The sequence below is a fragment of the Ambystoma mexicanum genome, chromosome 1p (assembly GCF_040938575.1).
Source record: "Ambystoma mexicanum isolate Mex_15411 chromosome 1p, UKY_AmexF1_1, whole genome shotgun sequence".
In the NCBI taxonomy this organism is placed as follows: domain Eukaryota; kingdom Metazoa; phylum Chordata; class Amphibia; order Caudata; family Ambystomatidae; genus Ambystoma; species Ambystoma mexicanum.
This window is the reverse complement of record NC_090921.1, coordinates 1,026,697,422-1,026,724,644: the sequence shown is the minus strand read 5'-3', so window position 1 is coordinate 1,026,724,644 and position 27,223 is coordinate 1,026,697,422. Positions and strand designations below refer to the sequence as shown.

The 27,223-nt window shown below is 41.6% G+C and overlaps 9 non-coding genes across 9 annotated transcripts; all 9 read left to right on the top strand.

The window, feature by feature from the left end:
* Positions 1–4,895: 4,895 nt before the first annotated feature.
* TRNAY-GUA (transfer RNA tyrosine (anticodon GUA)) lies at positions 4,896–4,981 on the top strand. Its single transcript is given in 2 exon segments — positions 4,896–4,932; positions 4,946–4,981. It is a non-coding gene; the product is annotated as a tRNA-Tyr (tRNA).
* Positions 4,982–8,107: 3,126 nt separating this feature from the next.
* Positions 8,108–8,193, top strand: TRNAY-GUA (transfer RNA tyrosine (anticodon GUA)). The gene is given in 2 exon segments: positions 8,108–8,144; positions 8,158–8,193. It is a non-coding gene; the product is annotated as a tRNA-Tyr (tRNA).
* A 3,124-nt stretch (positions 8,194–11,317) lies between these two features.
* On the top strand, positions 11,318–11,403 carry TRNAY-GUA (transfer RNA tyrosine (anticodon GUA)). The gene is given in 2 exon segments: positions 11,318–11,354; positions 11,368–11,403. It is a non-coding gene; the product is annotated as a tRNA-Tyr (tRNA).
* A 2,483-nt stretch (positions 11,404–13,886) lies between these two features.
* TRNAY-GUA (transfer RNA tyrosine (anticodon GUA)) lies at positions 13,887–13,972 on the top strand. The gene is given in 2 exon segments: positions 13,887–13,923; positions 13,937–13,972. It is a non-coding gene; the product is annotated as a tRNA-Tyr (tRNA).
* A 526-nt stretch (positions 13,973–14,498) lies between these two features.
* TRNAY-GUA (transfer RNA tyrosine (anticodon GUA)) lies at positions 14,499–14,584 on the top strand. The gene is given in 2 exon segments: positions 14,499–14,535; positions 14,549–14,584. It is a non-coding gene; the product is annotated as a tRNA-Tyr (tRNA).
* Positions 14,585–17,727: 3,143 nt separating this feature from the next.
* On the top strand, positions 17,728–17,813 carry TRNAY-GUA (transfer RNA tyrosine (anticodon GUA)). Its single transcript is given in 2 exon segments — positions 17,728–17,764; positions 17,778–17,813. It is a non-coding gene; the product is annotated as a tRNA-Tyr (tRNA).
* Positions 17,814–18,372: 559 nt separating this feature from the next.
* TRNAY-GUA (transfer RNA tyrosine (anticodon GUA)) lies at positions 18,373–18,458 on the top strand. The gene is given in 2 exon segments: positions 18,373–18,409; positions 18,423–18,458. It is a non-coding gene; the product is annotated as a tRNA-Tyr (tRNA).
* A 1,188-nt stretch (positions 18,459–19,646) lies between these two features.
* Positions 19,647–19,732, top strand: TRNAY-GUA (transfer RNA tyrosine (anticodon GUA)). The gene is given in 2 exon segments: positions 19,647–19,683; positions 19,697–19,732. It is a non-coding gene; the product is annotated as a tRNA-Tyr (tRNA).
* Positions 19,733–20,935: 1,203 nt separating this feature from the next.
* On the top strand, positions 20,936–21,021 carry TRNAY-GUA (transfer RNA tyrosine (anticodon GUA)). Its single transcript is given in 2 exon segments — positions 20,936–20,972; positions 20,986–21,021. It is a non-coding gene; the product is annotated as a tRNA-Tyr (tRNA).
* The last annotated feature ends 6,202 nt before the right edge of the window (positions 21,022–27,223 follow it).

Genomic DNA, 27,223 nt, shown 5'->3' with positions numbered 1-27,223 from the left:
CCTGTGAGGTGTTTCTTTGATCCCCATCTCTTGCTATGAACTGGCAAAACAGCATAATCCCCTTGACAATCTTGATTTCTCAAGGAAAATGAGAGAACACTATACACCATCCAAGATATTAAAATATTGTCAAGGCCCAACGCGGCTGAATACTCTGAGGAGATGGCCTGTGAGGTGCCGCCTTTCAACTTTTCCCCCTTAGTATGGTGGTCAGTAACATGCGGGAGACTGCGGCGGGGGTCATTTTTTTAATTGGGAACTGATGTGCTTTTACTCAATTCGGGAACCTCACAAGCCAAATTTGAAGTATTTTGCACGAATTGCAAGAGATGTTTACAAGTCGACGGTTGAAGTGGAAGCTCGTATTGAGTTTGCTAGAGTTGATTTGCCAAGCCTTCGATAGCTCAGTTGGTAGAGCGGAGGACTGTAGTGGTAAAACAGGCATCCTTAGGTCGCTGGTTCAAATCTGGCTCGAAGGACTCTTGCCAAATGCACATTTTATTGAATACTTGGAAAGTAAAATACTTGGAAAGTAAAATAACAGACAATTTATAATTATATTATATTTCATCACTGAAAATAGATGCCTTTTGCTTTGAGGCTGTGGCCACGTTATTTTTCTGTCCAACACGAATCTTCATTGGTTTCCTGTCAGGTGTTTTGGATCCCCATCTCTTGCTATGAACTGGCAAAACAGCAGAATCCCCTTGACAATCTTGATTTCTCAAGGGAAATGAGAGAACACTATACACCATCCAAGATATTAAAATATTGTCAAGGCCCAACACGGCTGAATACTCTGAGGAGATGGCCTGTGAGGCGCCGCCTTTCAACTTTTCCCCCTTAGTATGGTGGTCATTAACATGCGGGAGACTGCGGAGGGGGTCATTTTTTTAATTGGGAACTGATGTGCTTTTACTCAATTCGGGAACCTCACAAGCCAAATTTGTAGTATTTTGCACGAATTGCAAGAGATGTTTACAAGTCGGCGGTTGAAGTGGAAGCTCGTATTGAGTTTGCTAGAGAATGATTTGCCAAGCCTTCGATAGCTCAGTTGGTAGAGCGGAGGACTGTAGTGGTAAAACAGGCATCCTTAGGTCGCTGGTTCAAATCCGGCACGAAGGACTTTTGCCAAATGCAAATTTTATTGAATACTTGGAAAGTAAAATACTTGGAAAGTAAAATAACAGACAATTTATAATTATATTATATTTCATCACTGAAAATCGATGCCTTTTGCTTTGAGGCTGTGGCCACGTTATTTTTCTGTCCGACACCAATCTTCGTTGGTTTCCTGTGACGTGTTTTGGATCCCCATCTCTTGCTATGAACTGACAAAACAGCAGAATCCCCTTGACAATCTTGATTTCTCAAGGGAAATGAGAGAACACTATAAAATATTGTCAAGGCCCAACGCGGCTGAATACTCTGAGGAGATGGCCTGTGAGGTGCCGCCTTTCAACTTTTCCCCCTTAGTATGGTGGTCAGTAACATGCGGGAGACTGCGGAGGGGGTCATTTTTTTAATTGGGAACTGATGTGCTTTTACTCAATTCGGGAACCTCACAAGCCAAATTTGTAGTATTTTGCACGAATTGCAAGAGATGTTTACAAGTCGACGGTTGAAGTGGAAGCTCGTATTGAGTTTGCTAGAGTTGATTTGCCAAGCCTTTGATAGCTCAGTTGGTAGAGCGGAGGACTGTAGTGGTAAAACAGGCATCCTTAGGTCGCTGGTTCAAATCCGACTCAAAGGACTTTTGCCAAATGCACATTTTATTGAATACTTGGAAAGTAAAATACTTGGAAAGTAAAATAACAGACAATTTATAATTATATTATATTTCATCACTGAAAATAGATGCCTTTTGCTTTGAGGCTGTGGCCACGTTATTTTTCTGTCCAACACGAATCTTCATTGGTTTCCTGTCAGGTGTTTTGGATCCCCATCTCTTGCTATGAACTGGCAAAACAGCAGAATCCCCTTGACAATCTTGATTTCTCAAGGGAAATGAGAGAACACTATACACCATCCAAGATATTAAAATATTGTCAAGGCCCAACACGGCTGAATACTCTGAGGAAATGGCCTGTGAGGCGCCGCCTTTCAACTTTTCCCCCTTAGTATGGTGGTCATTAACATGCGGGAGACTGCGGAGGGGGTAATTTTTTTAATTGGGAACTGATGTGCTTTTACTCAATTCGGGAACCTCACAAGCCAAATTTGTAGTATTTTGCACGAATTGCAAGAGATGTTTGAATGTCGACGGTTGAAGTGGAAGCTCGTATTGAGCTTGCTAGAGACTGATTTGCCAAGCCTTCGATAGCTCAGTTGGTACAGCGGAGGACTGTAGTGGTAAAACAGGCATCCTTAGGTCGCTGGTCCAAATCCGGCTAGAAGGACTTTTGCCAAATGCACATTTTATTGAATACTTGGAAAGTAAAATACTTGGAAAGTAAAATAACAGACAATTTATAATTATATTATATTTCATCACTGAAAATAGATGCCTTTTGCTTTGAGGCTGTGACCATGTTATTTTTCTGTCCAACACGAATCTTCATTGGTTTCCTGTGAGGTGTTTTGGATCCCCATCTCTTGCTATGAACTGGCAAAACAGCAGAATCCCCTTGACAATCTTGATTTCTCAAGGGAAATGAGAGAACACTATACACCATCCAAGATATTAAAATATTGTCAAGGCCCAACGCGGCTGAATACTCTGAGGAGATGGCCTGTGAGGTGCCGCCTTTCAACTTTTCCCCCTTAGTATGGTGGTCAGTAACATGCGGGAGACTGCGGAGGGGGTCATTTTTTTAATTGGGAACTGATGTGCTTTTACTCAATTCGGGAACCTCACAAGCCAAATTTGTAGTATTTTGCACAAAGTGCAAGAGATGTTTGAATGTTGACGGTTGAAGTGGAAGCTCGTATTGAGCTTGCTAGAGACTGATTTGCCAAGCCTTCGATAGCTCAGTTGGTACAGCGGAGGACTGTAGTGGTAAAACAGGCATCCTTAGGTCGCTGGTTCAAATCCGGCTCGAAGGACTTTTGCCAAATGCACATTTTATTGAATACTTGGAAAGTAAAATACTTGGAAAGTAAAATAACAGACAATTTATAATTATATTATATTTCATCACTGAAAATAGATGCCTTTTGCTTTGAGGCTGTGGCCACGTTATTTTTCTGTCCGACACCAATCTTCGTTGTTTTCCTGTGAGGTATTTTGGATCCGCATCTCTTGCCATGAACTGACAAAACAGCAGAATCCCCTTGACAATCTTGATTTCTCAAGGGAAATGGGAGAACACTATACACCATCCAAGATATTAAAATATTGTCAAGGCCGAACACTGATGAATACTCTGAGGAGATGGCCTGTGAGGCGCCGCCTTTCAACTTTTCCTCCTTTGTATGGTGGTCAGTAACATGCGGGAGACTGCGGAGGGGGTCATTTTTTAAATTGTGAACTGATGTGCTTTTACTCAATTCGGGAACCTCACAAGCCAAATTTGTAGTATTTTGCACGAATTGCAAGAGATGTTTACAAGTCGATGGTTGAAGTGAAAGCTCGTATTGAGTTTGCTAGAGAACGATTTGCCAAGCCTTCGATAGCTCAGTTGATAGAGCGGAGGACTGTAGTGGTAAAACAGGCATCCTTAGGTCGCTGGTTCAAATTCGGCTCGAAGGACTTTTGCCAAATGCACATTTTATTGAATACTTGGAAAGTAAAATACTTGGAAAGTAAAATAACAGACAATTTATAATTATATTATATTTCATCACTGAAAATAGATGCCTTTTGCTTTGAGGCTGTGACCACGTTATTTTTCTGTCCAACACGAATCTTCATTGGTTTCCTGTGAGGTGTTTTGGATCCCCATCTCTTGCTATGAACTGGCAAAACAGCAGAATCCCCTTGACAATCTTGATTTCTCAAGAGAAATGAGAGAACACTATACACCATCCAAGATATTAAAATATTGTCAAGGCCCAACGCGGCTGAATACTCTGAGGAGATGGCCTGTGAGGTGCCGCCTTTCAACTTTTCCCCCTTAGTATGGTGGTCAGTAACATGCGGGAGACTGCGGAGGGGGTCATTTTTTTAATTGGGAACTGATGTGCTTTTACTCACTTCGGGAACCTCACAAGCCAAATTTGTAGTATTTTGCACGAATTGCAAGAGATGTTTACAAGTCGACGGTTGAAGTGGAAGCTCGTATTGAGTTTGCTAGAGTTGATCTGCCAAGACTTCGATAGCTCAGTTGGTACAGCGGAGGACTGTAGTGGTAAAACAGGCATCCTTAGGTCGCTGGTTCAAATCCGGCTCGAAGGACTCTTGCCAAATGCACATTTTATTGAATACTTGGAAAGTAAAATACTTGGAAAGTAAAATAACAGACAATTTATAATTATATTATATTTCATCACTGAAAATAGATGCCTTTTGCTTTGAGGCTGTGGCCACGTTATTTTTCTGTCCAACACGAATCTTCATTGGTTTCCTGTCAGGTGTTTTGGATCCCCATCTTTTGCTATGTACTGGCAAAACAGCAGAATCCCCTTGACAATCTTGATTTCTCAAGGGAAATGAGAGAACACTATACACCATCCAAGATATTAAAATATTGTCAAGGCCCAACACGGCTGAATACTCTGAGGAGATGGCCTGTGAGGCGCCGCCTTTCAACTTTTCCCCCTTAGTATGGTGGTCATTAACATGCGGGAGACTGCGGAGGGGGTCATTTTTTTAATTGGGAACTGATGTGCTTTTACTCAATTCGGGAACCTCACAAGCCAAATTTGTAGTATTTTGCACGAATTGCAAGAGATGTTTACAAGTCGACGTTGAAGTGGAAGCTCGTATTGAGTTTGCTAGAGAACGATTTGCCAAGCCTTCGATAGCTCAGTTGGTAGAGCGGAGGACTGTAGTGGTAAAACAGGCATCCTTAGGTCGCTGGTTCAAATCCGGCTCGAAGGACTTTTGCCAAATGCAAATTTTATTGAATACTTGGAAAGTAAAATACTTGGAAAGTAAAATAACAGACAATTTATAATTATATTATATTTCATCACTGAAAATAGATGCCTTTTGCTTTGAGGCTGTGGCCACGTTATTTTTCTGTCCGACACCAATCTTCGTTGGTTTCCTGTGACGTGTTTTGGATCCCCATCTCTTGCTATGAACTGACAAAACAGCAGAATCCCCTTGACAATCTTAATTTCTCAAGGGAAATGAGAGAACACTATAAAATATTGTCAATCCAACGCGGCTGAATACTCTGAGGAGATGTCCTGTGAGGTGCCGCCTTTCAACTTTTCCCCCTTAGTATGGTGGTCAGTAACATGCGGGAGACTGCGGAGGGGGTCATTTTTTTAATTGGGAACTGATGTGCTTTTACTCAATTCGGGAACCTCACAAGCCAAATTTGTAGTATTTTGCACGAATTGCAAGAGATGTTTACAAGTCGACGGTTGAAGTGGAAGCTCGTATTGAGCTTGCTAGAGACTGATTTGCCAAGCCTTCGATAGCTCAGTTGGTACAGCGGAGGACTGTAGTGGTAAAACAGGCATCCTTAGGTCGCTGGTTCAAATCCGGCTCGAAGGACTTTTGCCAAATGCACATTTTATTGAATACTTGGAAAGTAAAATACTTGGAAAATAAAATAACAGACAATTTATAATTATATTATATTTCATCACTGAAAATAGATGCCTTTTGCTTTGAGGCTGTGGCCACGTTATGTTTCTGTCCAACACCAATCTTCATTGGTTTCCTGTGAGGTGTTTCGGATCCCCATCTCTTGCTATGAACTGGCAAAACAGCAGAATCCCCTTGACAATCTTGATTTCTCAAGGGAAATGGGAGAACACTATACACCATCCAAGATATTAAAATTTTGTCAAGGCCGAACACTGATGAATACTCTGAGGAGATGGCCTGTGAGGCGCCGCCTTTCAACTTTTCCTCCTTTGTATGGTGGTCATTAACATGCGGGAGACTGCGGAGGGGGTCATTTTTTTAATTGGGAACTGATGTGCTTTTACTCAATTCGGGAACCTCACAAGCCAAATTTGTAGTATTTTGCATAAATTGCAAGATATGTTTACAAGTCGACGGTTGAAGTGGAAGCTTGTATTGAGTTTGCTAGAGAATGATTTGCCAAGCCTTTGATAGCTCAGTTGGTAGAGCGGAGGACTGTAGTGGTAAAACAGGCATCCTTAGGTCGCTGGTTCAAATCTGGCTCGAAGGACTTTTGCCAAATGCACATTTTATTGAATACTTGGAAAGTAAAATACTTGGAAAATAAAATAACAGACAATTTATAATTATATTATATTTCATCACTGAAAATAGATGCCTTTTGCTTTGAGGCTGTGGCCACGTTATGTTTCTGTCCAACACCAATCTTCATTGGTTTCCTGTGAGGTGTTTCGGATCCCCATCTCTTGCTATGAACTGGCAAAACAGCAGAATCCCCTTGACAATCTTGATTTCTCAAGGGAAATGAGAGAACAGTATACACCATCCAAGATATTAAAATATTGTCAAGGCCCAACACGGCTGAATACTCTGAGGAGATGGCCTGTGAGGCGCCGCCTTTCAACTTTTCCCCCTTAGGATGGTGGTCAGTAACATGCGGGAGACTGCGGAGGGGGTCATTTTTTTAATTGGGAACTGATGTGCTTTTACTCAATTCGGGAACCTCACAAGCCAAATTTGTAGTATTTTGCACGAATTGCAAGAGATGTTTGCATGTCGACGGTTGAAGTGGAAGCTCAAATTGAGCTTGCTAGAGAACGGTTTGCCAAGCCTTCGATAGCTCAGTTGGTAGAGGGGAGGACTGTAGTGGTAAAACAGGCATCCTTAGGTCGCTGGTTCAAATCCGGCTCGAAGGACTTTTGCCAAATGCAAATTTTATTGAATACTTGGAAAGTAAAATACTTGGAAAATAACATAACAGACAATTTATAATTATATTATATTTCATCACTGAAAATAGATGCCTTTTGCTTTGAGGCTGTGGCCACATTATTTTTCTGTCCAACACCAATCTTCTTTGGTTTCCTGTGAGGTGTTTCTTTGATCCCCATCTCTTGCTATGAACTGGCAAAACAGCATAATCCCCTTGACAATCTTGATTTCTCAAGGAAAATGAGAGAACACTATACACCATCCAAGATATTAAAATATTGTCAAGGCCCAACGCGGCTGAATACTCTGAGGAGATGGCCTGTGAGGTGCCGCCTTTCAACTTTTCCCCCTTAGTATGGTGGTCAGTAACATGCGGGAGACTGCGGCGGGGGTCATTTTTTTAATTGGGAACTGATGTGCTTTTACTCAATTCGGGAACCTCACAAGCCAAATTTGAAGTATTTTGCACGAATTGCAAGAGATGTTTACAAGTCGACGGTTGAAGTGGAAGCTCGTATTGAGTTTGCTAGAGTTGATTTGCCAAGCCTTCGATAGCTCAGTTGGTAGAGCGGAGGACTGTAGTGGTAAAACAGGCATCCTTAGGTCGCTGGCTCAAATCTGGCTCGAAGGACTCTTGCCAAATGCACATTTTATTGAATACTTGGAAAGTAAAATACTTGGAAAGTAAAATAACAGACAATTTATAATTATATTATATTTCATCACTGAAAATAGATGCCTTTTGCTTTGAGGCTGTGGCCACGTTATTTTTCTGTCCAACACGAATCTTCATTGGTTTCCTGTCAGGTGTTTTGGATCCCCATCTCTTGCTATGAACTGGCAAAACAGCAGAATCCCCTTGACAATCTTGATTTCTCAAGGGAAATGAGAGAACACTATACACCATCCAAGATATTAAAATATTGTCAAGGCCCAACACGGCTGAATACTCTGAGGAGATGGCCTGTGAGGCGCCGCCTTTCAACTTTTCCCCCTTAGTATGGTGGTCATTAACATGCGGGAGACTGCGGAGGGGGTCATTTTTTTAATTGGGAACTGATGTGCTTTTACTCAATTCGGGAACCTCACAAGCCAAATTTGTAGTATTTTGCACGAATTGCAAGAGATGTTTACAAGTCGACGGTTGAAGTGGAAGCTCGTATTGAGTTTGCTAGAGAATGATTTGCCAAGCCTTCGATAGCTCAGTTGGTAGAGCGGAGGACTGTAGTGGTAAAACAGGCATCCTTAGGTCGCTGGTTCAAATCCGGCTCGAAGGACTTTTGCCAAATGCAAATTTTATTGAATACTTGGAAAGTAAAATACTTGGAAAGTAAAATAACAGACAATTTATAATTATATTATATTTCATCACTGAAAATAGATGCCTTTTGCTTTGAGGCTGTGGCCACGTTATTTTTCTGTCCGACACCAATCTTCGTTGGTTTCCTGTGACGTGTTTTGGATCCCCATCTCTTGCTATGAACTGACAAAACAGCAGAATCCCCTTGACAATCTTGATTTCTCAAGGGAAATGAGAGAACACTATAAAATATTGTCAAGGCCCAACGCGGCTGAATACTCTGAGGAGATGGCCTGTGAGGAGCCGCCTTTCAACTTTTCCCCCTTAGTATGGTGGTCAGTAACATGCGGGAGACTGCGGAGGGGGTCATTTTTTTAATTGGGAACTGATGTGCTTTTACTCAATTCGGGAACCTCACAAGCCAAATTTGTAGTATTTTGCACGAATTGCAAGAGATGTTTACAAGTCGACGGTTGAAGTGGAAGCTCGTATTGAGTTTGCTAGAGTTGATTTGCCAAACCTTTGATAGCTCAGTTGGTAGAGCGGAGGACTGTAGTGGTAAAACAGGCATCCTTAGGTCGCTGGTTCAAATCCGACTCAAAGGACTTTTGCCAAATGCACATTTTATTGAATACTTGGAAAGTAAAATACTTGGAAAGTAAAATAACAGACAATTTATAATTATATTATATTTCATCACTGAAAATAGATGCCTTTTGCTTTGAGGCTGTGGCCACGTTATTTTTCTGTCCAACACGAATCTTCATTGGTTTCCTGTCAGGTGTTTTGGATCCCCATCTCTTGCTATGAACTGGCAAAACAGCAGAATCCCCTTGACAATCTTGATTTCTCAAGGGAAATGAGAGAACACTATACACCATCCAAGATATTAAAATATTGTCAAGGCCCAACACGGCTGAATACTCTGAGGAAATGGCCTGTGAGGCGCCGCATTTCAACTTTTCCCCCTTAGTATGGTGGTCATTAACATGCGGGAGACTGCGGAGGGGGTAATTTTTTTAATTGGGAACTGATGTGCTTTTACTCAATTCGGGAACCTCACAAGCCAAATTTGTAGTATTTTGCACGAATTGCAAGAGATGTTTGAATGTCGACGGTTGAAGTGGAAGCTCGTATTGAGCTTGCTAGAGACTGATTTGCCAAGCCTTCGATAGCTCAGTTGGTACAGCGGAGGACTGTAGTGGTAAAACAGGCATCCTTAGGTCGCTGGTCCAAATCCGGCTAGAAGGACTTTTGCCAAATGCACATTTTATTGAATACTTGGAAAGTAAAATACTTGGAAAGTAAAATAACAGACAATTTATAATTATATTATATTTCATCACTGAAAATAGATGCCTTTTGCTTTGAGGCTGTGACCATGTTATTTTTCTGTCCAACACGAATCTTCATTGGTTTCCTGTGAGGTGTTTTGGATCCCCATCTCTTGCTATGAACTGGCAAAACAGCAGAATCCCCTTGACAATCTTGATTTCTCAAGGGAAATGGGAGAACACTATACACCATCCAAGATATTAAAATATTGTCAAGGCCGAACACTGATGAATACTCTGAGGAGATGGCCTGTGAGGCGCCGCCTTTCAACTTTTCCTCCTTTGTATGGTGGTCAGTAACATGCGGGAGACTGCGGAGGGGGTCATTTTTTAAATTGTGAACTGATGTGCTTTTACTCAATTCGGGAACCTCACAAGCCAAATTTGTAGTATTTTGCACGAATTGCAAGAGATGTTTACAAGTCGATGGTTGAAGTGAAAGCTCGTATTGAGTTTGCTAGAGAACGATTTGCCAAGCCTTCGATAGCTCAGTTGGTAGAGCGGAGGACTGTAGTGGTAAAACAGGCATCCTTAGGTCGCTGGTTCAAATTCGGCTCGAAGGACTTTTGCCAAATGCACATTTTATTGAATACTTGGAAAGTAAAATACTTGGAAAGTAAAATAACAGACAATTTATAATTATATTATATTTCATCACTGAAAATAGATGCCTTTTGCTTTGAGGCTGTGACCACGTTATTTTTCTGTCCAACACGAATCTTCATTGGTTTCCTGTGAGGTGTTTTGGATCCCCATCTCTTGCTATGAACTGGCAAAACAGCAGAATCCCCTTGACAATCTTGATTTCTCAAGAGAAATGAGAGAACACTATACACCATCCAAGATATTAAAATATTGTCAAGGCCCAACGCGGCTGAATACTCTGAGGAGATGGCCTGTGAGGTGCCGCCTTTCAACTTTTCCCCCTTAGTATGGTGGTCAGTAACATGCGGGAGACTGCGGAGGGGGTCATTTTTTTAATTGGGAACTGATGTGCTTTTACTCACTTCGGGAACCTCACAAGCCAAATTTGTAGTATTTTGCACGAATTGCAAGAGATGTTTACAAGTCGACGGTTGAAGTGGAAGCTCGTATTGAGTTTGCTAGAGTTGATCTGCCAAGACTTCGATAGCTCAGTTGGTACAGCGGAGGACTGTAGTGGTAAAACAGGCATCCTTAGGTCGCTGGTTCAAATCCGGCTCGAAGGACTCTTGCCAAATGCACATTTTATTGAATACTTGGAAAGTAAAATACTTGGAAAGTAAAATAACAGACAATTTATAATTATATTATATTTCATCACTGAAAATAGATGCCTTTTGCTTTGAGGCTGTGGCCACGTTATTTTTCTGTCCAACACGAATCTTCATTGGTTTCCTGTCAGGTGTTTTGGATCCCCATCTTTTGCTATGAACTGGCAAAACAGCAGAATCCCCTTGACAATCTTGATTTCTCAAGGGAAATGAGAGAACACTATACACCATCCAAGATATTAAAATATTGTCAAGGCCCAACACGGCTGAATACTCTGAGGAGATGGCCTGTGAGGCGCCGCCTTTCAACTTTTCCCCCTTAGTATGGTGGTCATTAACATGCGGGAGACTGCGGAGGGGGTCATTTTTTTAATTGGGAACTGATGTGCTTTTACTCAATTCGGGAACCTCACAAGCCAAATTTGTAGTATTTTGCACGAATTGCAAGAGATGTTTACAAGTCGACGTTGAAGTGGAAGCTCGTATTGAGTTTGCTAGAGAACGATTTGCCAAGCCTTCGATAGCTCAGTTGGTAGAGCGGAGGACTGTAGTGGTAAAACAGGCATCCTTAGGTCGCTGGTTCAAATCCGGCTCGAAGGACTTTTGCCAAATGCAAATTTTATTGAATACTTGGAAAGTAAAATACTTGGAAAGTAAAATAACAGACAATTTATAATTATATTATATTTCATCACTGAAAATAGATGCCTTTTGCTTTGAGGCTGTGGCCACGTTATTTTTCTGTCCGACACCAATCTTCGTTGGTTTCCTGTGACGTGTTTTGGATCCCCATCTCTTGCTATGAACTGACAAAACAGCAGAATCCCCTTGACAATCTTAATTTCTCAAGGGAAATGAGAGAACACTATAAAATATTGTCAAGGCCCAACGCGGCTGAATACTCTGAGGAGATGTCCTGTGAGGTGCCGCCTTTCAACTTTTCCCCCTTAGTATGGTGGTCAGTAACATGCGGGAGACTGCGGAGGGGGTCATTTTTTTAATTGGGAACTGATGTGCTTTTACTCAATTCGGGAACCTCACAAGCCAAATTTGTAGTATTTTGCACGAATTGCAAGAGATGTTTACAAGTCGACGGTTGAAGTGGAAGCTCGTATTGAGCTTGCTAGAGACTGATTTGCCAAGCCTTCGATAGCTCAGTTGGTACAGCGGAGGACTGTAGTGGTAAAACAGGCATCCTTAGGTCGCTGGTTCAAATCCGGCTCGAAGGACTTTTGCCAAATGCACATTTTATTGAATACTTGGAAAGTAAAATACTTGGAAAATAAAATAACAGACAATTTATAATTATATTATATTTCATCACTGAAAATAGATGCCTTTTGCTTTGAGGCTGTGGCCACGTTATGTTTCTGTCCAACACCAATCTTCATTGGTTTCCTGTGAGGTGTTTCGGATCCCCATCTCTTGCTATGAACTGGCAAAACAGCAGAATCCCCTTGACAATCTTGATTTCTCAAGGGAAATGGGAGAACACTATACACCATCCAAGATATTAAAATTTTGTCAAGGCCGAACACTGATGAATACTCTGAGGAGAAGGCCTGTGAGGCGCCGCCTTTCAACTTTTCCTCCTTTGTATGGTGGTCATTAACATGCGGGAGACTGCGGAGGGGGTCATTTTTTTAATTGGGAACTGATGTGCTTTTACTCAATTCGGGAACCTCACAAGCCAAATTTGTAGTATTTTGCATAAATTGCAAGATATGTTTACAAGTCGACGGTTGAAGTGGAAGCTCTTATTGAGTTTGCTAGAGAATGATTTGCCAAGCCTTTGATAGCTCAGTTGGTAGAGCGGAGGACTGTAGTGGTAAAACAGGCATCCTTAGGTCGCTGGTTCAAATCTGGCTCGAAGGACTTTTGCCAAATGCACATTTTATTGAATACTTGGAAAGTAAAATACTTGGAAAATAAAATAACAGACAATTTATAATTATATTATATTTCATCACTGAAAATAGATGCCTTTTGCTTTGAGGCTGTGGCCACGTTATGTTTCTGTCCAACACCAATCTTCATTGGTTTCCTGTGAGGTGTTTCGGATCCCCATCTCTTGCTATGAACTGGCAAAACAGCAGAATCCCCTTGACAATCTTGATTTCTCAAGGGAAATGAGAGAACAGTATACACCATCCAAGATATTAAAATATTGTCAAGGCCCAACACGGCTGAATACTCTGAGGAGATGGCCTGTGAGGCGCCGCCTTTCAACTTTTCCCCCTTAGGATGGTGGTCAGTAACATGCGGGAGACTGCGGAGGGGGTCATTTTTTTAATTGGGAACTGATGTGCTTTTACTCAATTCGGGAACCTCACAAGCCAAATTTGAAGTATTTTGCACGAATTGCAAGAGATGTTTGCATGTCGACGGTTGAAGTGGAAGCTCGAATTGAGCTTGCTAGAGAACGGTTTGCCAAGTCTTCGATAGCTCAGTTGGTAGAGGGGAGGACTGTAGTGGTAAAACAGGCATCCTTAGGTCGCTGGTTCAAATCCGGCTCGAAGTACTTTTGCCAAATGCAAATTTTATTCAATACTTGGAAAGTAAAATACTTGGAAAATAACATAACAGACAATTTATAATTATATTATATTTCATCACTGAAAATAGATGCCTTTTGCTTTGAGGCTGTGGCCACATTATTTTTCTGTCCAACACCAATCTTCTTTGGTTTCCTGTGAGGTGTTTCTTTGATCCCCATCTCTTGCTATGAACTGGCAAAACAGCATAATCCCCTTGACAATCTTGATTTCTCAAGGAAAATGAGAGAACACTATACACCATCCAAGATATTAAAATATTGTCAAGGCCCAACGCGGCTGAATACTCTGAGGAGATGGCCTGTGAGGTGCCGCCTTTCAACTTTTCCCCCTTAGTATGGTGGTCAGTAACATGCGGGAGACTGCGGCGGGGGTCATTTTTTTAATTGGGAACTGATGTGCTTTTGCTCAATTCGGGAACCTCACAAGCCAAATTTGAAGTATTTTGCACGAATTGCAAGAGATGTTTACAAGTCGACGGTTGAAGTGGAAGCTCGTATTGAGTTTGCTAGAGAATGATTTGCCAAGCCTTCGATAGCTCAGTTGGTAGAGCGGAGGACTGTAGTGGTAAAACAGGCATCCTTAGGTCGCTGGTTCAAATCCAGCTCGAAGGACTCTTGCCAAATGCACATTTTATTGAATACTTGGAAAGTAAAATAACAGACAATTTATAATTATATTATATTTCATCACTGAAAATAGATGCCTTTTGCTTTGAGGCTGTGGCCACGTTATTTTTCTGTCCAACACGAATCTTCATTGGTTTCATGTCAGGTGTTTTGGATCCCCATCTCTTGCTATGAACTGGCAAAACAGCAGAATCCCCTTGACAATCTTGATTTCTCAAGGGAAATGAGAGAACACTATAAAATATTGTCAAGGCCCAACGCGGCTGAATACTCTGAGGAGATGGCCTGTGAGGTGCCGCCTTTCAACTTTTCCCCCTTAGTATGGTGGTCAGTAACATGCGGGAGACTGCGGAGGGGGTCATTTTTTTAATTGGGAACTGATGTGCTTTTACTCAATTCGGGAACCTCACAAGCCAAATTTGTAGTATTTTGCACGAATTGCAAGAGATGTTTACAAGTCGACGGTTGAAGTGGAAGCTCGTATTGAGTTTGCTAGAGTTGATTTGCCAAGCCTTTGATAGCTCAGTTGGTAGAGCGGAGGACTGTAGTGGTAAAACAGGCATCCTTAGGTTGCTGGTTCAAATCCGGCTCAAAGGACTTTTGCCAAATGCACATTTTATTGAATACTTGGAAAGTAAAATACTTGGAAAGTAAAAGAACAGACAATTTATAATTATATTATATTTCATCACTGAAAATAGATGCCTTTTGCTTTGAGGCTGTGGCCACGTTATTTTTCTGTCCAAAACAAATCTTCATTGGTTTCCTGTCAGGTGTTTTGGATCCCCATCTCTTGCTATGAACTGGCAAAACAGCAGAATCCCCTTGACAATCTTGATTTCTCAAGGGAAATGAGAGAACACTATACACCATCCAAGATATTAAAATATTGTCAAGGCCCAACACGGCTGATTACTCTGAGGAGATGGCCTGTGAGGCGCCGCCTTTCAACTTTTCCCCCTTAGTATGGTGGTCATTAACATGCGGGAGACTGCGGAGGGGGTAATTTTTTTAATTGGGAACTGATGTGCTTTTACTCAATTCGGGAACCTCACAAGCCAAATTTGTAGTATTTTGCACAAATTGCAAGAGATGTTTACAAGTCGACGGTTGAAGTGGAAGCTCGTATTGAGTTTGCTAGAGAATGATTTGCCAAGCCTTCGAAAGCTCAGTTGGTAGAGCGGAGGACTGTAGTGGTAAAACAGGCATCCTTAGGTCGCTGGTTCAAATCTGGCTCGCAGGACTCTTGCCAAATGCACATTTTATTGAATACTTGGAAAGTAAAATACTTGGAAAGTAAAATAACAGACAATTTATAATTATATTATATTTCATCACTGAAAATAGATGCCTTTTGCTTTGAGGCTGTGGCAACGTTATTTTTCTGTCCAACACGAATCTTCATTGGTTTCCTGTCAGGTGTTTTGGATCCCCATCTCTTGCTATGAACTGGCAAAACAGCAGAATCCCCTTGACAATCTTGATTTCTCAAGGGAAATGGGAGAACACTAGACACCATCCAAGATATTAAAATATTGTCAAGGCCGAACACTGATGAATACTCTGAGGAGATGGCCTGTGAGGCGCCGCCTTTCAACTTTTCCTCCTTAGTATGGTGGTCAGTAACATGCGGGAGACTGCGGAGGGGGTCATTCTTTTAATTGTGAACTGATGTGCTTTTACTCAATTCGGGAACCTCACAAGCCAAATTTGTAGTATTTTGCACGAATTGCAAGAGATGTTTGAATGTCGACGGTTGAAGTGGAAGCTCGTATTGAGCTTGCTAGAGACTGATTTGCCAAGCCTTCCATAGCTCAGTTGGTACAGCGGAGGACTGTAGTGGTAAAACAGGCATCCTTAGGTCGCTGGTCCAAATCCGGCTAGAAGGACTTTTGCCAAATGCACATTTTATTGAATACTTGGAAAGTAAAATACTTGGAAAGTAAAATAACAGACAATTTATAATTATATTATATTTCATCACTGAAAATAGATGCCTTTTGCTTTGAGGCTGTGACCATGTTATTTTTCTGTCCAACACGAATCTTCATTGGTTTCCTGTGAGGTGTTTTGGATCCCCATCTCTTGCTATGAACTGGCAAAACAGCAGAATCCCCTTGACAATCTTGATTTCTCAAGGGAAATGAGAGAACACTATACACCATCCAAGATATTAAAATATTGTCAAGGCCCAACGCGGCTGAATACTCTGAGGAGATGGCCTGTGAGGTGCCGCCTTTCAACTTTTCCCCCTTAGTATGGTGGTCAGTAACATGCGGGAGACTGCGGAGGGGGTCATTTTTTTAATTGGGAACTGATGTGCTTTTACTCAATTCGGGAACCTCACAAGCCAAATTTGTAGTATTTTGCACGAAGTGCAAGAGATGTTTGAATGTCGACGGTTGAAGTGGAAGCTCGTATTGAGCTTGCTAGAGACTGATTTGCCAAGCCTTTGATAGCTCAGTTGGTACAGCGGAGGACTGTAGTGGTAAAACAGGCATCCTTAGGTCGCTGGTTCAAATCCGGCTCGAAGGACTTTTGCCAAATGCACATTTTATTGAATACTTGGAAAGTAAAATACTTGGAAAGTAAAATAACAGACAATTTATAATTATATTATATTTCATCACTGAAAATAGATGCCTTTTGCTTTGAGGCTGTGGCCACGTTATTTTTCTGTCCGACACCAATCTTCGTTGTTTTCCTGTGAGGTTTTTTGGACCCCCATCTCTTGCTATGAACTGACAAAACAGCAGAATCCCCTTGACAATCTTGATTTCTCAAGGGAAATGGGAGAACACTATACACCATCCAAGATATTAAAATATTGTCAAGGCCGAACACTGATGAATACTCTGAGGAGATGGCCTGTGAGGCGCCGCCTTTCAACTTTTCCTCCTTTGTATGGTGGTCAGTAACATGCGGGAGACTGCGGAGGGGGTCATTTTTTAAATTGTGAACTGATGTGCTTTTACTCAATTCGGGAACCTCACAAGCCAAATTTGTAGTATTTTGCACGAATTGCAAGAGATGTTTACAAGTCGACGGTTGAAGTGGAAGCTCGTATTGAGTTTGCTAGAGTTGATTTGCCAATCCTTCGATAGCTCAGTTGGTAGAGCGGAGGACTGTAGTGGTAAAACAGGCATCATTAGGTCACTGGTTCAAATCCGGCTCGAAGGACTCTTGCTAAATGCACATTTTATTGAATACTTGGAAAGTAAAATACTTGGAAAGTAAAATAACAGACAATTTATAATTATATTATATTTCATCACTGAAAATAGATGCCTTTTGCTTTGAGGCTGTGGCCACGTTATTTTTCTGTCCAACACAAATCTTCATTGGTTTCCTGTCAGGTATTTTGGATCCCCATCTCTTGCTATGAACTGGCAAAACAGCAGAATCCCCTTGACAATCTTGATTTCTCAAGGGAAATGAGAGAACACTATACACCATCCAAGATATTAAAATATTGTCAAGGCCCAACGCAGCTGAATACTCTGAGGAGATGGCCTGTGAGGTGCCGCCTTTCAACTTTTCCCCCTTAGTATGGTGGTCAATAACATGCGGGAGACTGCGGAGGGGGTCATTTTTTTAATTGGGAACTGATGTGCTTTTACTCACTTCGGGAACCTCACAAGCCAAATTTGTAGTATTTTGCACGAATTGCAAGAGATGTTTACAAGTCGACGGTTGAAGTGGAAGCTCGTATTGAGTTTGCTAGAGAATGATTTGCCAAGCCTTCGATAGCTCAGTTGGTAGAGCGGAGGACTGTAGTGGTAAAACAGGCATCCTTAGGTCGCTGGTTCAAATCCGGCTCGAAGGACTTTTGCCAAATGCAAATTTTATTGAATACTTGGAAAGTAAAATACTTGGAAAGTAAAATAACAGACAATTTATAATTATATTATATTTCATCACTGAAAATAGATGCCTTTTGCTTTGAGGCTGTGGCCACGTTATTTTTCTGTCCAACACGAATCTTCATTGGTTTCCTGTCAGGTGTTTTGGATCCCCATCTCTTGCTATGAACTGGCAACACAGCAGAATCCCCTTGACAATCTTGATTTCTCAAGGGAAATGAGAGAACACTATACACCATCCAAGATATTAAAATATTGTCAAGGCCCAACACGGCTGAATACTCTGAGGAGATGGCCTGTGAGGCGCCGCCTTTCAACTTTTCCCCCTTAGTATGGTGGTCATTAACATGCGGGAGACTGCGGAGGGGGTCATTTTTTTAATTGGGAACTGATGTGCTTTTACTCAATTCGGGAACCTCACAAGCCAAATTTGTAGTATTTTGCACGAATTGCAAGAGATGTTTACAAGTCGACGTTGAAGTGGAAGCTCGTATTGAGTTTGCTAGAGAATGATTTGCCAAGCCTTCGATAGCTCAGTTGGTAGAGCGGAGGACTGTAGTGGTAAAACAGGCATCCTTAGGTCGCTGGTTCAAATCCGGCTCGAAGGACTTTTGCCAAATGCAAATTTATTGAATACTTGGAAAGTAAAATACTTGGAAAGTAAAATAACAGACAATTTATAATTATATTATATTTCATCACTGAAAATAGATGCCTTTTGCTTTGAGGCTGTGGCCACGTTATTTTTCTGTCCGACACCAATCTTCGTTGGTTTCCTGTGACGTGTTTTGGATCCCCATCTCTTGCTATGAACTGACAAAACAGCAGAATCCCCTTGACAATCTTAATTTCTCAAGGGAAATGAGAGAACACTATAAAATATTGTCAAGGCCCAACGCGGCTGAATACTCTGAGGAGATGTCCTGTGAGGTGCCGCCTTTCAACTTTTCCCCCTTAGTATGGTGGTCAGTAACATGCGGGAGACTGCGGAGGGGGTCATTTTTTTAATTGGGAACTGATGTGCTTTTACTCAATTCGGGAACCTCACAAGCCAAATTTGTAGTATTTTGCACGAATTGCAAGAGATGTTTGAATGTCGACGGTTGAAGTGGAAGCTCGTATTGAGCTTGCTAGAGACTGATTTGCCAAGCCTTCGATAGCTCAGTTGGTACAGCGGAGGACTGTAGTGGTAAAACAGGCATCCTTAGGTCGCTGGTTCAAATCCGGCTCGAAGGACTTTTGCCAAATGCACATTTTATTGAATACTTGGAAAGTAAAATACTTGGAAAGTAAAATAACAGACAATTTATAATTATATTATATTTCATCACTGAAAATAGATGCCTTTTGCTTTGAGGCTGTGGCCACGTTATTTTTCTGTCCGACACCAATCTTCGTTGTTTTCCTGTGAGGCATTTTGGATCCCCATCTCTTGCTATGAACTGACAAAACAGCAGAATCCCCTTGACAATCTTGATTTCTCAAGGGAAATGGGAGAACACTATACACCATCCAAGATATTAAAATATTGTCAAGGCCGAACACTGATGAATACTCTGAGGAGATGGCCTGTGAGGCGCCGCCTTTCAACTTTTCCTCCTTTGTATGGTGGTCAGTAACATGCGGGAGACTGCGGAGGGGGTCATTTTTTAAATTGTGAACTGATGTGCTTTTACTCAATTCGGGAACCTCACAAGCCAAATTTGTAGTATTTTGCACGAATTGCAAGAGATGTTTACAAGTCGATGGTTGAAGTGAAAGCTCGTATTGAGTTTGCTAGAGAACGATTTGCCAAGCCTTCGATAGCTCAGTTGGTAGAGCGGAGGACTGTAGTGGTAAAACAGACATCCTTAGGTCGCTGGTTCAAATCCGGCTCGAAGGACTTTTGCCAAATGCACATTTTATTGAATACTTGGAAAGTAAAATACTTGGAAAGTAAAATAACAGACAATTTATAATTATATTATATTTCATCACTGAAAATAGATGCCTTTTGCTTTGAGGCTGTGACCACGTTATTTTTCTGTCCAACACGAATCTTCATTGGTTTCCTGTGAGGTGTTTTGGATCCCCATCTCTTGCTATGAACTGGCAAAACAGCAGAATCCCCTTGACAATCTTGATTTCTCAAGAGAAATGAGAGAACACTATACACCATCCAAGATATTAAAATATTGTCAAGGCCCAACGCGGCTGAATACTCTGAGGAGATGGCCTGTGAGGTGCCGCCTTTCAACTTTTCCCCCTTAGTATGGTGGTCAGTAACATGCGGGCGACTGCGGAGGGGGTCATTTTTTTTTTGGGAACTGATGTGCTTTTACTCAATTCGGGAACCTCACAAGCCAAATTTGTAGTATTTTGCACGAATTGCAAGAGATGTTTACAAGTCGACGGTTGAAGTGGAAGCTCGTATTGAGTTTGCTAGAGTTGATTTGCCAAGCCTTCGATAGCTCAGTTGGTAGAGCGGAGGACTGTATTGGTAAAACAGGCATCCTTAGGTCACTGGTTCAAATCCGGCTCGAAGGACTCTTGCTAAATGCACATTTTATTGAATACTTGGAAAGTAAAATACCTGGAAAGTAAAATAACAGACAATTTATAATTATATTATATTTCATCACTGAAAATAGATGCCTTTTGCTTTGAGGCTGTGGCCACGTTATTTTTCTGTCCAACACAAATCTTCATTGGTTTCCTGTCAGGTATTTTGGATCCCCATCTCTTGCTATGAACTGGCAAAACAGCAGAATCCCCTTGACAATCTTGATTTCTCAAGGGAAATGAGAGAACACTATACACCATCCAAGATATTAAAATATTGTCAAGGCCCAACGCAGCTGAATACTCTGAGGAGATGGCCTGTGAGGTGCCGCCTTTCAACTTTTCCCCCTTAGTATGGTGGTCAGTAACATGCGGGAGACTGCGGAGGGGGTCATTTTTTTAATTGGGAACTGATGTGCTTTTACTCACTTCGGGAACCTCACAAGCCAAATTTGTAGTATTTTGCACGAATTGCAAGAGATGTTTACAAGTCGACGGTTGAAGTGGAAGCTCGTATTGGGTTTGCTAGAGTTGATTTGCCAAGCCTTCGATAGCTCAGTTGGTAGAGCGGAGGACTGTAGAGGTAAAACAGGCATCCTTAGGTCGCTGGTTCAAATCCGGCTCGAAGGACTCTTGCCAAATGCACATTTTATTGAATACTTGGAAAGTAAAATACTTGGAAAGTAAAATAACAGACAATTTATAATTATATTATATTTCATCACTGAAAATAGATGCCTTTTGCTTTGAGGCTGTGGCCACGTTATTTTTCTGTCCAACACGAATCTTCATTGGGTCCTGTCAGGTGTTTTGGATCCCCATCTCTTGCTATGAACTGGCAAAACAGCAGAATCCCCTTGACAATCTTGATTTCTCAAGGGAAATGAGAGAACACTATACACCATCCAAGATATTAAAATATTGTCAAGGCCCAACACGGCTGAATACTCTGAGGAGATGGCCTGTGAGGCGCCGCCTTTCAACTTTTCCCCCTTAGTATGGTGGTCATTAACATGCGGGAGACTGCGGAGGGGGTAATTTTTTTAATTGGGAACTGATGTGCTTTTACTCAATTCGGGAACCTCACAAGCCAAATTTGTAGTATTTTGCACGAATTGCAAGAGATGTTTACAAGTCGACGTTGAAGTGGAAGCTCGTATTGAGTTTTCTAGAGAATGATTTGCCAAGCCTTCGATAGCTCAGTTGGTAGAGCGGAGGACTGTAGTGGTAAAACAGGCATCCTTAGGTCGCTGGTTCAAATCTGGCTCGAAGGACTTTTGCCAAATGCACATTTTATTGAATACTTGGAAAGTAAAATACTTGGAAAATAAAATAACAGACAATTTATAATTATATTATATTTCATCACTGAAAATAGATGCCTTTTGCTTTGAGGCTGTGGCCACGTTATGTTTCTGTCCAACACCAATCTTCATTGGTTTCCTGTGAGGTGTTTCGGATCCCCATCTCTTGCTATGAACTGGCAAAACAGCAGAATCCCCTTGACAATCTTGATTTCTCAAGGGAAATGAGAGAACAGTATACACCATCCAAGATATTAAAATATTGTCAAGGCCCAACACGGCTGAATACTCTGAGGAGATGGCCTGTGAGGCGCCGCCTTTCAACTTTTCCCCCTTAGTATGGTGGTCAGTAACATGCGGGAGACTGCGGAGGGGGTCATTTTTTTAATTGGGAACTGATGTGCTTTTACTCAATTCGGGAACCTCACAAGCCAAATTTGTAGTATTTTGCACAAATTGCAAGAGATGTTTGCATGTCGACGGTTGAAGTGGAAGCTCGAATTGAGCTTGCTAGAGAACGGTTTGCCAAGCCTTCGATAGCTCAGTTGGTAGAGGGGAGGACTGTAGTGGTAAAACAGGCATCCTTAGGTCGCTGGTTCAAATCCGGCTCGAAGGACTTTTGCCAAATGCAAATTTTATTCAATACTTGGAAAGTAAAATACTTGGAAAATAACATAACAGACAATTTATAATTATATTATATTTCATCACTGAAAATAGATGCCTTTTGCTTTGAGGCTGTGGCCACATTATTTTTCTGTCCAACACCAATCTTCTTTGGTTTCCTGTGAGGTGTTTCTTTGATCCCCATCTCTTGCTATGAACTGGCAAAACAGCATAATCCCCTTGACAATCTTGATTTCTCAAGGAAAATGAGAGAACACTATACACCATCCAAGATATTAAAATATTGTCAAGGCCCAACGCGGCTGAATACTCTGAGGAGATGGCCTGTGAGGTGCCGCCTTTCAACTTTTCCCCCTTAGTATGGTGGTCAGTAACATGCGGGAGACTGCGGCGGGGGTCATTTTTTTAATTGGGAACTGATGTGCTTTTACTCAATTCGGGAACCTCACAAGCCAAATTTGAAGTATTTTGCACGAATTGCAAGAGATGTTTACAAGTCGACGGTTGAAGTGGAAGCTCGTATTGAGTTTGCTAGAGTTGATTTGCCAAGCCTTCGATAGCTCAGTTGGTAGAGCGGAGGACTGTAGTGGTAAAACAGGCATCCTTAGGTCGCTGGTTCAAATCCAGCTCAAAGGACTCTTGCCAAATGCACATTTTATTGAATACTTGGAAAGTAAAATACTTGGAAAGTAAAAGAACAGACAATTTATAATTATATTATATTTCATCACTGAAAATAGATGCCTTTTGCTTTGAGGCTGTGGCCACGTTATTTTTCTGTCCAACACGAATCTTCATTGGTTTCCTGTCAGGTGTTTTGGATCCCCATCTCTTGCTATGAACTGGCAAAACAGCAGAATCCCCTTGACAATCTTGATTTCTCAAGGGAAATGAGAGAACACTATACACCATCCAAGATATTAAAATATTGTCAAGGCCCAACACGGCTGAATACTCTGAGGAGATGGCCTGTGAGGCGCCGCCTTTCAACTTTTCCCCCTTAGTATGGTGGTCATTAACATGCGGGAGACTGCGGAGGGGGTAATTTTTTTAATTGGGAACTGATGTGCTTTTACTCAATTCGGGAACCTCACAAGCCAAATTTGTAGTATTTTGCACAAATTGCAAGAGATGTTTACAAGTCGACGGTTGAAGTGGAAGCTTGTATTGAGTTTGCTAGAGAATGATTTGCCAAGCCTTCGAAAGCTCAGTTGGTAGAGCGGAGGACTGTAGTGGTAAAACAGGCATCCTTAGGTCGCTGGTTCAAATCCGGCTTGAAGGACTTTTGCCAAATGCAAATTTTATTGAATACTTGGAAAGTAAAATACTTGGAAAATAAAATAACAGACAATTTATAATTATATTATATTTCATCACTGAAAATAGATGCCTTTTGCTTTGAGGCTGTGGCCACGTTATGTTTCTGTCCAACACCAATCTTCATTGGTTTCCTGTGAGGTGTTTCGGATCCCCATCTCTTGCTATGAACTGGCAAAACTGCAGAATCCCCTTGACAATCTTGATTTCTCAAGGGAAATGAGAGAACAGTATACACCATCCAAGATATTAAAATATTGTCAAGGCCCAACACGGCTGAATACTCTGAGGAGATGGCCTGTGAGGCGCCGCCTTTCAACTTTTCCCCCTTAGTATGGTGGTCAGTAACATGCGGGAGACTGCGGAGGGGGTCATTTTTTTAATTGGGAACTGATGTGCTTTTACTCAATTCGGGAACCTCACAAGCCAAATTTGTAGTATTTTGCACGAATTGCAAGAGATGTTTGCATGTCGACGGTTGAAGTGGAAGCTCGAATTGAGCTTGCTAGAGAGCGGTTTGCCAAGCCTTCGATAGCTCAGTTGGTAGAGGGGAGGACTGTAGTGGTAAAACAGGCATCCTTAGGTCGCTGGTTCAAATCCGGCTCGAAGGACTTTTGCCAAATGCACATTTTATTGAATACTTGGAAAGTAAAATACTTGGAAAATAACATAACAGACAATTTATAATTATATTATATTTCATCACTGAAAATAGATGCCTTTTGCTTTGAGGCTGTGGCCACATTATTTTTCTGTCCAACACCAATCTTCTTTGGTTTCCTGTGAGGTGTTTCTTTGATCCGCATCTCTTGCTATGAACTGGCAAAACAGCATAATCCCCTTGACAATCTTGATTTCTCAAGGAAAATGAGAGAACACTATACACCATCCAACATATTAAAATATTGTCAAGGCCCAACGCGGCTGAATACTCTGAGGAGATGGCCTGTGAGGTGCCGCCTTTCAACTTTTCCCCCTTAGTATGGTGGTCAGTAACATGCGGGAGACTGCGGAGGGGGTCATTTTTTTAATTGGGAACTGATGTGCTTTTACTCAATTCGGGAACCTCACAAGCCAAATTTGTAGTATTTTGCACGAATTGCAAGAGATGTTCACAAGTCGACGGTTGAAGTGGAAGCTCGTATTGAGTTTGCTAGAGTTGATTTGCCAAGCCTTCGATAGCTCAGTTGGTAGAGCGGAGGACTGTAGTGGTAAAACAGGCATCCTTAGGTCGCTGGTTCAAATCCGGCTCAAAGGACTTTTGCCAAATGCACATTTTATTGAATACTTGGAAAGTAAAATACTTGGAAAGTAAAATAACAGACAATTTATAATTATATTATATTTCATCACTGAAAATAGATGCCTTTTGCTTTGAGGCTGTGGCCACGTTATTTTTCTGTCCAACACAAATCTTCATTGGTTTCCTGTCAGGTGTTTTGGATCCCCATCTCTTGCTATGAACTGGCAAAACAGCAGAATCCCCTTGACAATCTTGATTTCTCAAGGGAAATGAGAGAACACTATACACCATCCAAGATATTAAAATATTGTCAAGGCCCAACACGGCTGAATATTCTGAGGAAATGGCCTGTGAGGCGCCGCCTTTCAACTTTTCCCCCTTAGTATGGTGGTCATTAACATGCGGGAGACTGCGGAGGGGGTAATTTTTTTAATTGGGAACTGATGTGCTTTTACTCAATTCGGGAACCTCACAAGCCAAATTTGTAGTATTTTGCACAAATTGCAAGAGATGTTTACAAGTCGACGGTTGAAGTGGAAGCTCGTATTGAGTTTGCTAGAGAATGATTTGCCAAGCCTTCGAAAGCTCAGTTGGTGGAGTGGAGGACTGTAGTGGTAAAACAGGCATCCTTAGGTCGCTGGTTCAAATCCGGCTCGAAGGACTTTTGCCAAATGCAAATTTTATTGAATACTTGGAAAGTAAAATACTTGGAAAATAAAATAACAGACAATTTATAATTATATTATATTTCATCACTGAAAATAGATGCCTTTTGCTTTGAGGCTGTGGCCACGTTATGTTTCTGTCCAACACCAATCTTCTTTGGTTTCCTGTGAGGTGTTTCTTTGATCCCCATCTCTTGCTATGAACTGGCAAAACAGCATAATCCCCTTGACAATCTTGATTTCTCAAGGAAAATGAGAGAACACTATACACCATCCAAGATATTAAAATATTGTCAAGGCCCAACGCGGCTGAATACTCTGAAGAGATGGCCTGTGAGGTGCCGCCTTTCAACTTTTCCCCCTTAGTATGGTGGTCAGTAACATGCGGGAGACTGCGGCGGGGGTCATTTTTTTAATTGGGAACTGATGTGCTTTTACTCAATTCGGGAACCTCACAGGCCAAATTTGAAGTATTTTGCACGAATTGCAAGAGATGTTTACAAGTCGACGGTTGAAGTGGAAGCTCGTATTGAGTTTGCTAGAGTTGATTTGCCAAGCCTTCGATAGCTCAGTTGGTAGAGCGGAGGACTGTAGTGGTAAAACAGGCATCCTTAGGTCGCTGGTTCAAATCTGGCTCGCAGGACTCTTGCCAAATGCACATTTTATTGAATACTTGGAAAGTAAAATACTTGGAAAGTAAAATAACAGACAATTTATAATTATATTATATTTCATCACTGAAAATAGATGCCTTTTGCTTTGAGGCTGTGGCCACGTTATTTTTCTGTCCAACACGAATCTTCATTGGTTTCCTGTCAGGTGTTTTGGATCCCCATCTCTTGCTATGAACTGGCAAAACAGCAGAATCCCCTTGACAATCTTGATTTCTCAAGGGAAATGGGAGAACACTAGACACCATCCAAGATATTAAAATATTGTCAAGGCCGAACACTGATGAATACTCTGAGGAGATGGCCTGTGAGGCGCCGCCTTTCAACTTTTCCTCCTTAGTATGGTGGTCAGTAACATGCGGGAGACTGCGGAGGGGGTCATTTTTTTAATTGTGAACTGATGTGCTTTTACTCAATTCGGGAACCTCACAAGCCAAATTTGTAGTATTTTGCACGAATTGCAAGAGATGTTTGAATGTCGACGGTTGAAGTGGAAGCTCGTATTGAGCTTGCTAGAGACTGATTTGCCAAGCCTTCGATAGCTCAGTTGGTACAGCGGAGGACTGTAGTGGTAAAACAGGCATCCTTAGGTCGCTGGTCCAAATCCGGCTAGAAGGACTTTTGCCAAATGCACATTTTATTGAATACTTGGAAAGTAAAATACTTGGAAAGTAAAATAACAGACAATTTATAATTATATTATATTTCATCACTGAAAATAGATGCCTTTTGCTTTGAGGCTGTGACCATGTTATTTTTCTGTCCAACACGAATCTTCATTGGTTTCCTGTGAGGTGTTTTGGATCCCCATCTCTTGCTATGAACTGGCAAAACAGCAGAATCCCCTTGACAATCTTGATTTCTCAAGGGAAATGAGAGAACACTATACACCATCCAAGATATTAAAATATTGTCAAGGCCCAACGCGGCTGAATACTCTGAGGAGATGGCCTGTGAGGTGCCGCCTTTCAACTTTTCCCCCTTAGTATGGTGGTCAGTAACATG